The 12,497-nt window shown below is 46.0% G+C and overlaps 2 long non-coding RNA genes across 2 annotated transcripts in view; both read right to left on the bottom strand.

Moving 5' to 3' along the window:
* Nucleotides 1-1,565: 1,565 nt before the first annotated feature.
* On the bottom strand, nucleotides 1,566-4,812 carry LOC123603090. The gene is made up of 3 exons (XR_006714737.1): nucleotides 4,386-4,812; nucleotides 2,426-2,535; nucleotides 1,566-2,391 (listed from the first exon to the last, which is right to left on the bottom strand). It is a non-coding gene; the product is annotated as an uncharacterized LOC123603090 (long non-coding RNA).
* A 2,126-nt stretch (nucleotides 4,813-6,938) lies between these two features.
* LOC123603089 overlaps nucleotides 6,939-12,497 on the bottom strand; it is a 65,680-nt gene continuing 60,121 nt past the window's right edge. Inside the window, exon 2 of the long non-coding RNA XR_006714736.1 lies at nucleotides 6,939-7,562. This is a non-coding gene — a long non-coding RNA (uncharacterized LOC123603089). The remainder of the gene's footprint in view (nucleotides 7,563-12,497) is intronic.

Below are 12,497 nucleotides of genomic sequence, written 5' to 3'. Positions count from 1 at the left end.
GCTGGTGTTCCCCCACATCCATCAGAAGAGTTTTTTGTTGTTTTTTAATGTTCATTTATTATTGAGAGACAGAGCACGAGCATGGGAGGGGCAGAGAGAGAGGGAGACCCAGAATCCAAAGCAGGCTCCAGGCTCCAGTTGTCAGCACAGAGAGCCCGATGTGGGGCTCCAACTCGCGAACCGCGAGATCGTGACCTGAGCTGAAGTCGAACGCTTAACCAACTGAGCCACCCAGGTGCCGCAGAGTTTTTAAGGTCAGCTGTCCTGAAATCCAGGGGCTCTTCTTCGTTGATTTCCTCCCACTCTGGTTCAGCTCTGGGAAGCAGTGTTGCGGGGACTGAGACGGAGGGACTTGGTGTGGGACAAGTGGCTTCACAGTAGAAGCTTCGGTTAGCAAGCTGGGGGCAAAATAATGATGCCAAGAAATCCCAAAGCCAGAGTTGGGGAGACGAGGGGCGAAGACGGAGGGCCGAGGGTGATCCTAACTTTTGGAGACTGGGGCAGAGGTGGGGATAGGGTCCAGACTTTGTCTGGTGTGTGCCCAGAAAAGCTTCCTAGAAGCATCTGTAGGGCCCTGCCATCATCATGTGGTGAACCCGTGAGCTACACAACCTCCCAGACTTTGGGGCTGGCAGGCTTAGAACTTGGATGGGGGAAGCCTCCGAGGAGACCCTGAGGGAAGGTTTCGTCTAGCGAGAATCCCACCCAATAGCGCTGCAAGGAGTTGCCGTGATCTACTTTGAATGGAAGCAAGTGGAAATGCTCTGCATAAGCAAGATGAGTCGTATTAAGTTGTACAGCATTTGTCTTGTGCCCTGTAGTTCAAAGCATCCTCCCAAACATCAGCTTCCTTAAGTCTCCACACCATCTCATGCAGCATGTGGAGTATCCATTTCTCCAGAAGCCAGGACACATGACTAGTCAGACGTAAGCCAAGACTTGAACCCAATGTTTTCTGATGCCAGGTTCCTTGCTTAGGTGAGCCCTCACCGCACAAGTCTCTCCAGGCTCCTCGGCCAGGCTGTTGGGTCCCAAACCCAATTAGGGGGCTTCCTGGACTTTCAAGGTCAGTTCTGGAATTCACAAGAGCCCACACGACTCTGTGGTCAAGGTCCCAGCAGGGTGCTGACGTCTGGCTGGTTTCTCCTCTGTGACCTGTTGAAGGTCACCGACTCTAAGATTCTCAGGTGATTCTCAGGGTTGGAGATCTGGTGATTTGGCTTGTGGCTCCAGTTTCTGAGGCCACTCCTCATGTTGGAGATGGTGAAACCACAACCTGAAGGAACCTGCATTCTTAATTCTTACTGTGGACTGAACCCCACCCCCCACCCATCCTGATCCACCATACGTCGGTATTAGGAGGTGGGACATTTGGGAGGTGATTGGATCATGAGGGTGGAGCCCTCACGAATGGGATTAGTGCCCTTATAAAAGAGTCCCAGAGAGATCTCTAGTCTCTACCCCCCACGTGAGGACACAGCCGTCTAGGAACCAGGAAGTGGGCTCTCATCAGCCACCACACCAGATCTGCCGGTATCCTGATGTTGACTTTCCCTACCTCCAGGACTGTGGGAAAGAGATATTTGTTGTTTGTATGCTTCCCATTCTGCGGTTGTTAGAGCAGCCCCTCGATCGCGTGGCCCAGGGATCCCCCTAACTGCCCGGATCTGCGATAAACCATGCTCTGAGCAAGGAAGAAACGCTACTGACATGAAGTGAATGAGATGTATGGGTTTACTTATTGCTGCACCACAGCCTGTCCTACCCTCACTAACATGGAAATTTGCTCCCGGAAATGGGGTGAAGACCTGAAATAGTCCTGGCTGGGTGGTGGGCAGTAAGGAAACACAGTGCTGGATCCGTTTTATGGCCTGATGAAATATTGGGTAAAACTGTCCTCTACAGTAACACTGAAGACAGACCCTTACACTGTTGTATTTTCATTTGTAAAAATAAAACCTGCCAACCCAGAAAACCCTCCCTACAAATGTCGAAAAGGAATAGTTCTGGTTTTGAGTAAGCATGAGCTCAGCCTGGCCTGTGTCCCAGGTGACCTGCTATTTAACAAATAAAATTATTAAGACAGAAAAGAAATCCCACCCTTTTTTAAAAAAAGATTTTATTTTTAATTAAAAAGCAAACAACCACGATGCGGGGCTTGAACTTACAAATCGAGGGTCACATGCTCTACCGACTGAGCCAGCCAGGCACCCTCCCCATCCTGCTTCCCTATAAGCCAAGCAGATACAACCCCTGTGTGCATGTTCCCAGGTATGAGCACTTGTCGGGTGAGGAGACTCAACAGTCCTGCTCACTCCACGTGCTTTCAGAGTTCACTCTGCATTCACCTGGTCATTGGAGTGGCCATCTGTGCAAGTTAATGGCCTCTATCTGGAAAAAAGAAAAGAAAAGAAAATTCTTGTACCTCTACGACGAGCAGGTAGTTGAGATGCCTCAGCTAGATTCCCACAGTGACAGGGCGATGGGGCATTGTCTTCCTTGATGTTGACATTGAAAAGAGATGGCTCCCAGGCCCTGCTGAAAAATATTCCTGGGTTTTAATTCTGATAAGAGGCTTATTTAACCTCCGATAAGATTCGCATGCGTATCAAAAGGACAGAGGAATTCTTTACATCTTTTTTTTATTATTTTTTTAAAAAGTCTTATTTATTTAAGTGATCTCTACACCCAACACGGGGCTCGAACCCACAACCCTGAGATCAAGAATCACACACTCTTCCAACGGAGTCAGCCAGGCACCACAGGAATTCTTTACAAATACAATTTTCTCTCTGAAATGTTCTAAGAAAAAGGAGGAGAAAAGATCTCATTCCTTTTGGAAAGGAAATTCAACCTTATTTTTATTTACCCTTTTGTTACTATTTTATTGTAATAGCATAATTTCTAATGATCTCCATTTCTGTTTCTCTTGGCATTTTGCAGCCACTGAAATATTCAGCGATTGTGTGGGGAAATGTGAAGCAAAGTAATTATCAGAATCACGTTGGGATAAATTAGAAAATTCAGTACAATATGGACTTGAGGAAGAAGAGTCTTTAAATGTGTGTCCCAACGATATGCTTAATTTACTTAAAGCAAATATTTGATTACGTAAGGGAGGAAAAAATATCTTTTCGTTTTACTTGTTAAAAACAGCAGGCCCTAAATGGAATTGCTTATGCTAAGCCCATGTCAACAGAGACTTAACTTAGAGTTTTGGCTCTTCTAGAAATCAGACCTTACTGATAGACCCTTGGCAATCTCCTAAAGGAAAGTGACCTTGTAATAAGCAACTTGCTTTTCTGCCTGGTAGAACTTTCTTGTTCCTGCTCCCTTCTGCTTATAAAAGTCTTCTGTTTCATAAAGCTCTGTGGAGCTCCTTCCTATCTGCTAGATTAGATGCTACTCGATTGAATCATTAAACAAATATTATGATAATAATAATAATTTCACTAGAAAAGCTCTTTTCTTAAAAAAAAAAAAAAGCAAGCTCTTTTCTATTGAGCTCAATATCAATGTCAGTGATTCTAGAAAACTTGTTTCAAGTCCTTGTGGGAACATCAGTCCCTTCCTCCTGAGATGCTGACTTCACATCAGAAGCCTGAATCCAACTGGATTTTTCTTTCAGTTTGATAACCATATCAAAACATGTAAAAGGGTCCCTCCCTGTGTGGTGACAGGCATCTTTCCTCTAGAATACCATTTATTTACTTATTTATTTGTTTATTTACTTACTTACTTATGTGCTTATTTATTTATATTATAGAGAGAGTGTGCATGTGAGTGGGGAGAGGAGCAGAGGGGAGAGAGAGAATCGTAAGCAGGCCCCATGCTCCACGCAGAGCCCGATGTGGGGCTCGATCCCACGCCCCTGGGATCATGTCCTGAGCCAAAATCAAGAGTTGGCCACTCAACTGACCAAGCCGCCTAGGCACCCCTCCTCTGGAACACCTTTATGTACATGAAATCCCCCCAGCATTGGATGGCAGGCCTCCTCCGATGTCCTCCAATGGGCCCTTCCAGGTCCTTATGATTTTAGGTCTCACAGCCCTTGTAAGTATTGAACATGATTATGAGAGGATTCACCAAATCGGGCACAGACCCAAATTCATCAGCCTATCAAACTGAAGTTCATAAGTTCAAAGGGAGAGACACCATACTTTCTGAGGGGGTGCTATAGGCCATTTTCACCTACAGACATCTTTTTTTTTTTTTAATATTTATTTTTAGAGAGAGAGAGAGAGTAGGAGAGCACGAACAGGGGAGGGGCAGAAAGAGAGCAGAGCCTGATGCGGGGCTCAATCCCACGAACCGTGAGATCATGACCTGAGCCAAAAGCAAGAGTCAAACGCTCGACCGACTGAGCCACCCAGGCATCCCCTCACCTATAGACTTCTAAATGAAGTTTTCAGTGTTGGATTCATCCACTCCACTTGTCTTCAGGGCTGAGGGGACAGGGCAGATCCCAGCATGATTTGCACGCCTCCTGAATGACAGCGGACGTCAGGTCACCTGCAAATCCCGCAGACATGACGAGACACAGATCTCTTACTTTCCACAGGTGTCAATTCTATGGAATCGAACTGCCACCAAGTGTCTCCTGTGCTCACCTTGGCAGTGGCCCGAAAAGAATTCTGCCGACAGACAGCACGTCTCTGATACATTTTGGATAAGGTCACCTGTTTGGTCGTCATTGGTAAGAGTCTAGTGCCTTTAAAATTCCTCTCAGATGTTTGACTCAGATGATTTTGTTGATGACACATTACTGGCCTGATCGTGCACCTGCACTGCTCCTGCACTTAAAAGACGGTCCAGGGGCGCCTGGGTGGCGCAGTCGGTTAAGCGTCCGACTTCAGCTCAGGTCACGATCTCGCGGTCCGTGAGTTCGAGCCCCGCGTCGGGCTCTGGGCTGATGGCTCAGAGCCTGGAGCCGGTTTCCGATTCTGTGTCTCCCTCTCTCTCTGCCCCTCCCCCGTTCATGCTCTGTCTCTCTCTGTCCCAAAAATAAATAAACGTTGAAAAAAAAAAAAAAAAAAAAAAGACGGTCCAGGACATACACAGAAGTCACATGATCCAAAGAAAGGCTTGAGCTCTTTGCATAAGTGTGGCTGCCACCACCACAGCGTGGAGGCATCCAGAAGAACTGAGAAAAAAACTCTAGACTCGGTCTAGAGTCAAATGCCAGCTTCAGAGCTCAATTCTGCCAGCAGTCAGTGTCTTTGTTTCCATGGTAAATCACGTGGAAAGCTTTTTCAAAATTTGGAATCCTCACAGCGTGGGGAGAGACCGTGACCAATTTCAATGGTTCAAAAGCTTCCTGCGGATTCTAGGGATCCGACACAAGGGTCTAGAGTATTATCAGTCGGTTGGTCTATCAGAGGATTTGCCCACTCTTGAAAAAGCTGGAATCCACTGTGGAGAATATGTCACTTGTCCCCCAAATTGTTGCTTTGTTGTTGTTGTTGTTGTTGTTGTTGTTGTTGGCTATCTCATCTGAGAAATTGGCTAACTTCAGCATTCTAACACTTTGTGGACTTCCACGACAAATTCCCTAAATATGTGACCCCAGTTTGGCCATATTGCAGTTTGTCTAGTGAGGCCGTATGTCCCCGCCAGGTGAGGAATGGCGAGAAGCCAAAGTATCACTTCTGCGTTACACTTCAGTTTCTGAAGCTACCAGCAAATCATCCCCATACCGAATAATTATAGATCGCTCGGCGAGACAGATTTCCCTATACGGGCTAGACAAAACAGTCAGAGTCCCCCAAATCCTGAAGAACATTTTGCTCTAAACACTGGACTCCTTCAAAGGTAAAAGCAAATGGGAATTGGAACTCATTAGCTAGAGGAACAGAAGAAAGAAAAAAAAACAACACAGCAGAATGTAGAGAAAAACTGTAGGCGACAGAATCAAAGTCAGAAAAGTTGCAGGGGGACCATGGAGCTTAATGAAACGACAAACTCATTCACCTCTCTCAGATCTGGTACAAAGCCCTACAGGGGCCAACCCTCTATCTCAAGGTCACCTTCCCTCCTTGCTGGAGGTATGGGAATATGACAGAGTGAGTGTCCCTTTGAAAAAATGATGGCTTGTTTTCTGATTTTTTTCAATAACGTGTTTGATTTTCTCCAGCTGAGCCCTTGACGAAGGATCTGGTTTTCCACATGGCCCTGGCTTACCTTTTCGGTAAGGTATTTTTATCAGTTCTATATCCCCAGTTAAACCAGGATACTAAATCCCAAAGCCCCAGAGTGGTGCATGGATCTGTCTCAGCTGGGTGCTTTTCCAGCATGGTCTGAGGCTGCCATTCTGTGATTCCCCCTTTCTTTCAGGAGGCACAGGGTCGCCGGGTCAGCCTTTTGTCCAGGGAGGTCCACAAACACTCCATTGGAGCACAGAATACGGTAGGTTCTCACGTGCACAGCAAGCATGTCCCCTGCGGATTTACTCGGGAATCAGGAGAGAGTAAGAATGCTGTTCCTCAGCCAGGGAGGGAACCACAGAGAAAGAGGAACGGTTGAGAACTCTTGCTTTTGGGTGGAGTCTTTTAAAAAATGGTAATTAGGTCAACATTGTTTACAGCATTGCTAAACCTTCTGTGTCCCTACCGATTTTATCTACAGTTATCAACTACTGAGAGAGGGATGTGAACATTTCTAACTATAATGGTGGATTATTTATAAATATATTCTAAATAGGATGCGCATAAATGGTGGTCTACTTCCCCTGGCAATTCTATCAGTTTCTGCCTCATGCATTTTGAAGTCCTGTTATTTAAGTGCGTGCATATTCAGGAGTGTCCTGTCCTCCCCTGAATGCAGCATATTATGAAATGTTTCCCTATCACCCTGCTAATAGTCCTTTTGCGGTCTTCTCTGTCTGATACTGATACAGCTACTTCATGTGTGTATTATGGAGTGCTTGGCTGGTATATCTCTTTCATTCTCACACTTTTAACCAGCCGTGTTTTTATATTTAAAGCGTGGTTCTTATAGAGGGCATATTTTGGGTCTTGCTTTTTTACCCAGTCTGATAATACCTGCCTTTTGTTTGCAGTCTTTAGGCCATTTACATTTAAAGCAATTATTAATCGGACGTGCCTTGATGTGGTTTTCTTTATGTTTCCTTGTGCTTCAGGTTCACTGAACCTCGATCTGTTGGTTTCTGTCAAATTCAGAATATTTCAGGACATTATTCTTTGAAGTTTTTCCTGCCTCTTCTCATTCTGGGACTTCAATGACATGAACGCTGGACCATTTGCTATTGTCCGACAAGTCCTTGATGTTCTTTTCTCCCGTCTCTGTATTTGCCTTCTCTGATCTTTACTCTCTAATATCCACTCTGCTGTAAATCCCATCTAGTCTTTCTTTTTAAAGTATCTTCTTTTTCACTCCCGATCCTCTGCATTCTTGAGTACACAGAGGATATTTATAACTGTTTCTGTGTCTTTGTCTATTAATTACCTCATCTCTGCCACTTAGCGATCTGCTTCTCCTGATAGATTTTCCCCTTGATAATGGGTAATATCTTCCCGCTTCTTTCCATGCCTATGGATTTTTTTCTGAAAAAAAAAAAAAAAATTAAATACTGGTAAAATATATATAACACAAAATTTACCATCGTAACTGTTTTCTAAGTGTGCCATTCAGTGTGCTAGTCAATGTGTTAACTACATTCACATTACTGTATGACCATCACTGTCAAACTCCAAACTTGCAAAGCTGAAACCCTGTCTCCCTTAAAAAATAATGTCCCTCCCCCCTCCCCCCCCCCCCCCCCCCCCCCCAGCCCTGGCGGCCACCACTCTACTTTCTGTCTCTATGAGTCTGAGTACTCTGGGGACCTCATATGATTGGAATCATGCAACATTTGTCCTCTTGTGATTTGCTTATTTCATTTAGCATAATGTCTTTAAGGTGCATCCACATTGTAGCCTGTGACAGGATTTTTCCCCTTTTTGAGTCAGGCCTACTGATATTTATTTATTTATTTATTTGTTTATTTATTTATTTATATTTGAGAGAGAGAGAGAGAAAGAGAATACACAAGTGAAGCAGGGGGTGGGGGGAGTAGAGAAAGAATCTCAAGCAGAGTCCACACTCAGTGCAGAGCCCTACACAGGGCTTGATCCCACGACCCCGAGATCATGACTTAAGCTGAAATCAAGAGCTCGCCACTTAACTGACTGAGCCACTGAGGCACCCCACGCCTACTGATTTTTAAAAAAAATTTTTTAACGTTTGTTTATTTTTGAGAGAGTGCGAGCAGAGGAGGGACAGAGAGAGAGAGAGAGAGAGACAGAATCTGAAGCAGGCTCCAGGCTCTGAGCTGTCAGCTCAGAGCCTGACACGGGGCTTGAACCCATGAGCTGTGAGATCATGACCTGAGCCGAAGTTGGTGCTGAACCAACTGAACCACCCAGGCACCCCAAGGCCTACTGATTTTTAATTGAATGCTAGACCTTGTGAGGTCCCATTGTCAGGTCCCAAATGTTGTTGAATTCCTTTAAAGAGTGTGGGATTTTCTTCTAACAAACAGCTTGAAAGGATCAAATGGATCTCTAGTAGCTTAGCTGTTTTCCAGAACAAAGTACAGCAGTCTTTCGAGAAAGACAATATCTAGCCTCATGTACTACAAGGCCTCTTTCCATGCTGGATTTTTTCCCAGCCCTGCGTGAGTGCCAATGACTATTCAGTCTACAAGTTCCAAATCAGATTTCTGGGGAAAAAAAAAAAAAAGAAAAAAGCTTCCTTAGGGGCACTAAGCAAAAGGCCAATTAAAAAAAATTTTTTAATGTTTATTTATATTCGAGACAGAGCGCAAGTGGGGGAGGGGCAAAGAGAGAGGGAGACAGAATCTGAAGCTGGCTCCAGGCCCTGAGCTGTCAGCACAGAGCCTGAAGTGGGGCTCCAACTCATGACCCATGAGATCATGACGTGACCCCTGAACCACTCAGGCGCCCCCAAAGGCCAATTTTAAATATTGTATTGGTATCCATGAAGACTCAAGACACCATAAATCTAGAAACACAGTCCTAATTGGCTCATTCCTATTATAAGAAATGATATTTATCCTCCTAATATAATATAAACTTCACTAGGATATTACTTCTCATATGGACATCAGGCTTATACTTGTCTACCACATTCTAATTTATTCTGTGTAACCTGAGTAATTGTTAGAGATATCCAGATATTTAAAACCACCACCCCTCTAGTCAATCATGCGTCCTAAAAGGGACATCCAGAAATTCCTAAAACAAAAGAAACACAAATTATTCTTAAAAACTTCCAGAAGGGATCCTCGGTTCTCATTTCCTTGCACACTCCCCCAAATACAACGCCCACAAAGGGAGCGAAACAACTAGAAAAGGTGTTCACACTTTTCTCTAACCTTCACAAAAGTCATAAAAGATGACACTTCTGAAGGCCCAACAAACCAATCTAAATGCATTAGCTAAAGTAGCCATGGCAATCCTATAAGCTTTGATTTGCTCTTAGCTAGTCAAGGGGAGCTAAAGCACATCTTGTTACACCTATGTAAGTGCTATGGGGCAAGTAGAAAGGTCCGTGACTGGCTAAAGGAAAAGACCTGACTCTAAAACAGACCCACTAGATTGTAGGACCTATTGGCTTTGAGACCTATTACAGGCGTTAATAGTCATTTTGTTTGTGTTAATTGCCTATTTTACGGTCGATTTATATGTCCTGTCCAGAGTTGTTTTTTTTTTTTATTAAAAAAAAAGTTTTTTAGGGGTGCCTGGGTGGCGCAGTCGGTTAAGCGTCCGACTTCAGCCAGGTCACGATCTCGCGGTCCGTGAGTTCGAGCCCCGCGTCGGGCTCTGGGCTGATGGCTCAGAGCCTGGAGCCTGTTTCCGATTCTGTGTCTCCCTCTCTCTCTGCCCCTCCCCCGTTCATGCTCTGTCTCTCTCTGTCCCAAAAAAAATAAATAAACGTTGAAAAAAAAATTAAAAAAAAAAAGTTTTTTAATGTTTATTTATTTTTGAGAGAGAGAGACAGAGCGTGAGTCGGGGAGGGGCAGAGAGAGAGGGAGACGCAGAATCTGAAGCAGGCTCCAGGCTCTGAGCTGTCAGCACAGAGCCCGACACGGGGCTCGAACCCATGAGCTGTGAGATCCTGACCTGAGCTGAAGTCGGACGCTTAAGCGACTGAGCCACCCAGGCGCCCCTGTCCTGTCCAGAGTTTTAAATGCTACTGCGTGGTCACTGTCACATCAGGTCCTACCACAGAGAGAAAAACAGAGATTGACCTTGGGTCAACTATGGAGTATGTTCGATGCACGGGCTTTTGATCTTAATCAACAACATCTTGACAAGAGTGAAAATCTAGACATCATGAATTCATGTCCTGGAGCCTGACGTCATCTGTCCTTGGCCAAAAGAGAAACTGAGAGGGGAAAAGCAGCCCCTGACATCTGGAACTGATCTAACAGTTGTAGCTAGATCTCAGCATGATCATGAGCCCGTCTGAGGCTCACAGCCAGGCCATTTTGTTCTGTTGGGATGTAAGGACCTTCATAGACTTACCAGCCTCAGAGGTTACTCTGGGACCAGGGGTAAAAATGAAACAAAACAAAGCCGCTTCATAATTTCATCTAAGAACAGATGCAAATAAGGCCACCATCCATCCCACGAAGTGCCCAATGATAAAGCTGTCGCCGGCTTTCTAGTAGCACTCCATCTGGACCAAATCCATGGCTTCCTTGAACCCTTCACCAAATGACCCACCCAACGCCCAAATCCTGTAACAGGTTTTTTTTTTGCCTAGCACAGGGGCTGTGGAGTGGGCGTGGCCAGCGTTCTAGCTGGGCCACTTACCCGCTGTGTGCCCGTGTCCCATACACTGTTGCTCTCCCTGTCTCAGTTTCCCCAGACGCAAAAAAAACCTAGGAGCATTCTCTTTCAAAGGGAGCTGGCCACAAACAGGCACTGTTTACCATTCTTAATTGTTACTATCGTAAATCATCCCAACCACAGCTCAAGATCTGGGCTCCAGAGATGCAGATCTTCCCAGGAGGCCAAACTAATTTGGGCCCTGTAAGAGGACTGCAGCCGGCCAGGAGCATGCCTGTCTGCACTCAGCCCTGCCCACTGCCCCTCTGGTCCTTACCACTTCTTCCCTGGCATGAGCTGGGCGGAGTGGGTCAGATGGGAGCTGGGTCCAGGCGGTGGGGGTAGGGCAGGCTGTGCTGGCCACAGTCTTCAAGGGTTTAGGCACAGCACCTCGCCAGGCAGGGCCCCAAGTGTCACAGCCACTACTGTGGCTCCTTAAGCCATCCAAGTGGGCCAGGCTGGCTCAGGGCAGGCTCATTCTCCAGGTGAAGCAGAAAGGCTCACAGACCTATTTCCCCTCCATCTCCTGTAGAACTCAGCCAGGCTTCCCCGCTCCCCTCACACCTACCATGGATGGAAGCATTGCCGTCAGCTTTAATGTCTATATAGCCAACTCCTTCCAGAATCTAGAGATTATCCTCTAATTCCACAAGGGTGTGGCTTTTTATGATTTATTTATTTTTAATCTTTATTTATTTTTGAGAGAGAGACAGCACGAGCAGGGGAGGGGCAGAGAGAGAGGGAGACACAGAATCCGAAGCAGGCTCCGGGCCCTGAGCCGTCAGCACAGAGCCTGACGCGGGGCTCAAACTCACGAACTGTGAGATCGTGACCTGGGCCCAAGTCGGACGCTCAACCGACTGAGCCACCCAGGCGCCCCAAGGGTGCGGCTTTTTTAAAGAAAGAGGTGGTCGGGGCGCCTGGGTGGCGCAGTCGGTTGAGTGTCCGACTTCAGCCAGGTCACGATCTCGCGGTCCGTGAGTTCGAGCCCCGCATCAGGCTCTGGGCTGATGGCTCAGAGCCTGGAGCCTGTTTCCGATTCTGTGTCTCCCTCTCTCTCTGCCCCTCCCCCGTTCGTGCTCTGTCTCTCTCTGTCCCAAAAATAAACGTTGAAAAAAAAAAATTAAAAAAAAAAAAAAAAAAGAAAGAGGTGGTCAGACCTCACCTTCTACTGAGGGCTGAGCCCCGTCTGTAACCCACCCTCCCTCAGCAGAAGAGAGGGGATTGCAGCAGACATCTCCTCCCAGCCCAGCCCTGTATCCTTTCCCCACGACGCAGCAATGGATTGTGAGTTGCAATCCACGCGGCACCCTCTAACATTTCTTTTTCAGTTAAAAAATCTATTTATTTTTATGGTGGTGAGATCCACATAACATAAGCTTAACCATTTTAACTCTCAGTGTACAATTCTGTGGCATTGAGTACATTCACGTTCTCGTGCAGACATCACCACCATCCATCTCCAGGACTTTTCTCATGATCTCCCACGGAAACTTCAGACCCATTAAATCATATCTTCCCATCCCTCCCTCTCCCCCAGCCCCTGGTGACCACCACCCTCCCTTCTGTCTCTATGAATCTGATTATTCTAGGTACTCATATAAGTGGAATCAGACAGTATTCATTCTTTTGTGTCTGGCTTAT

Source organism: Leopardus geoffroyi, chromosome E1, assembly GCF_018350155.1.
Source record: "Leopardus geoffroyi isolate Oge1 chromosome E1, O.geoffroyi_Oge1_pat1.0, whole genome shotgun sequence".
Taxonomy (NCBI): domain Eukaryota; kingdom Metazoa; phylum Chordata; class Mammalia; order Carnivora; family Felidae; genus Leopardus; species Leopardus geoffroyi.
Note: the sequence above shows the minus strand (reverse complement) of the source record. Positions and strands in the feature narration are given on the sequence as shown.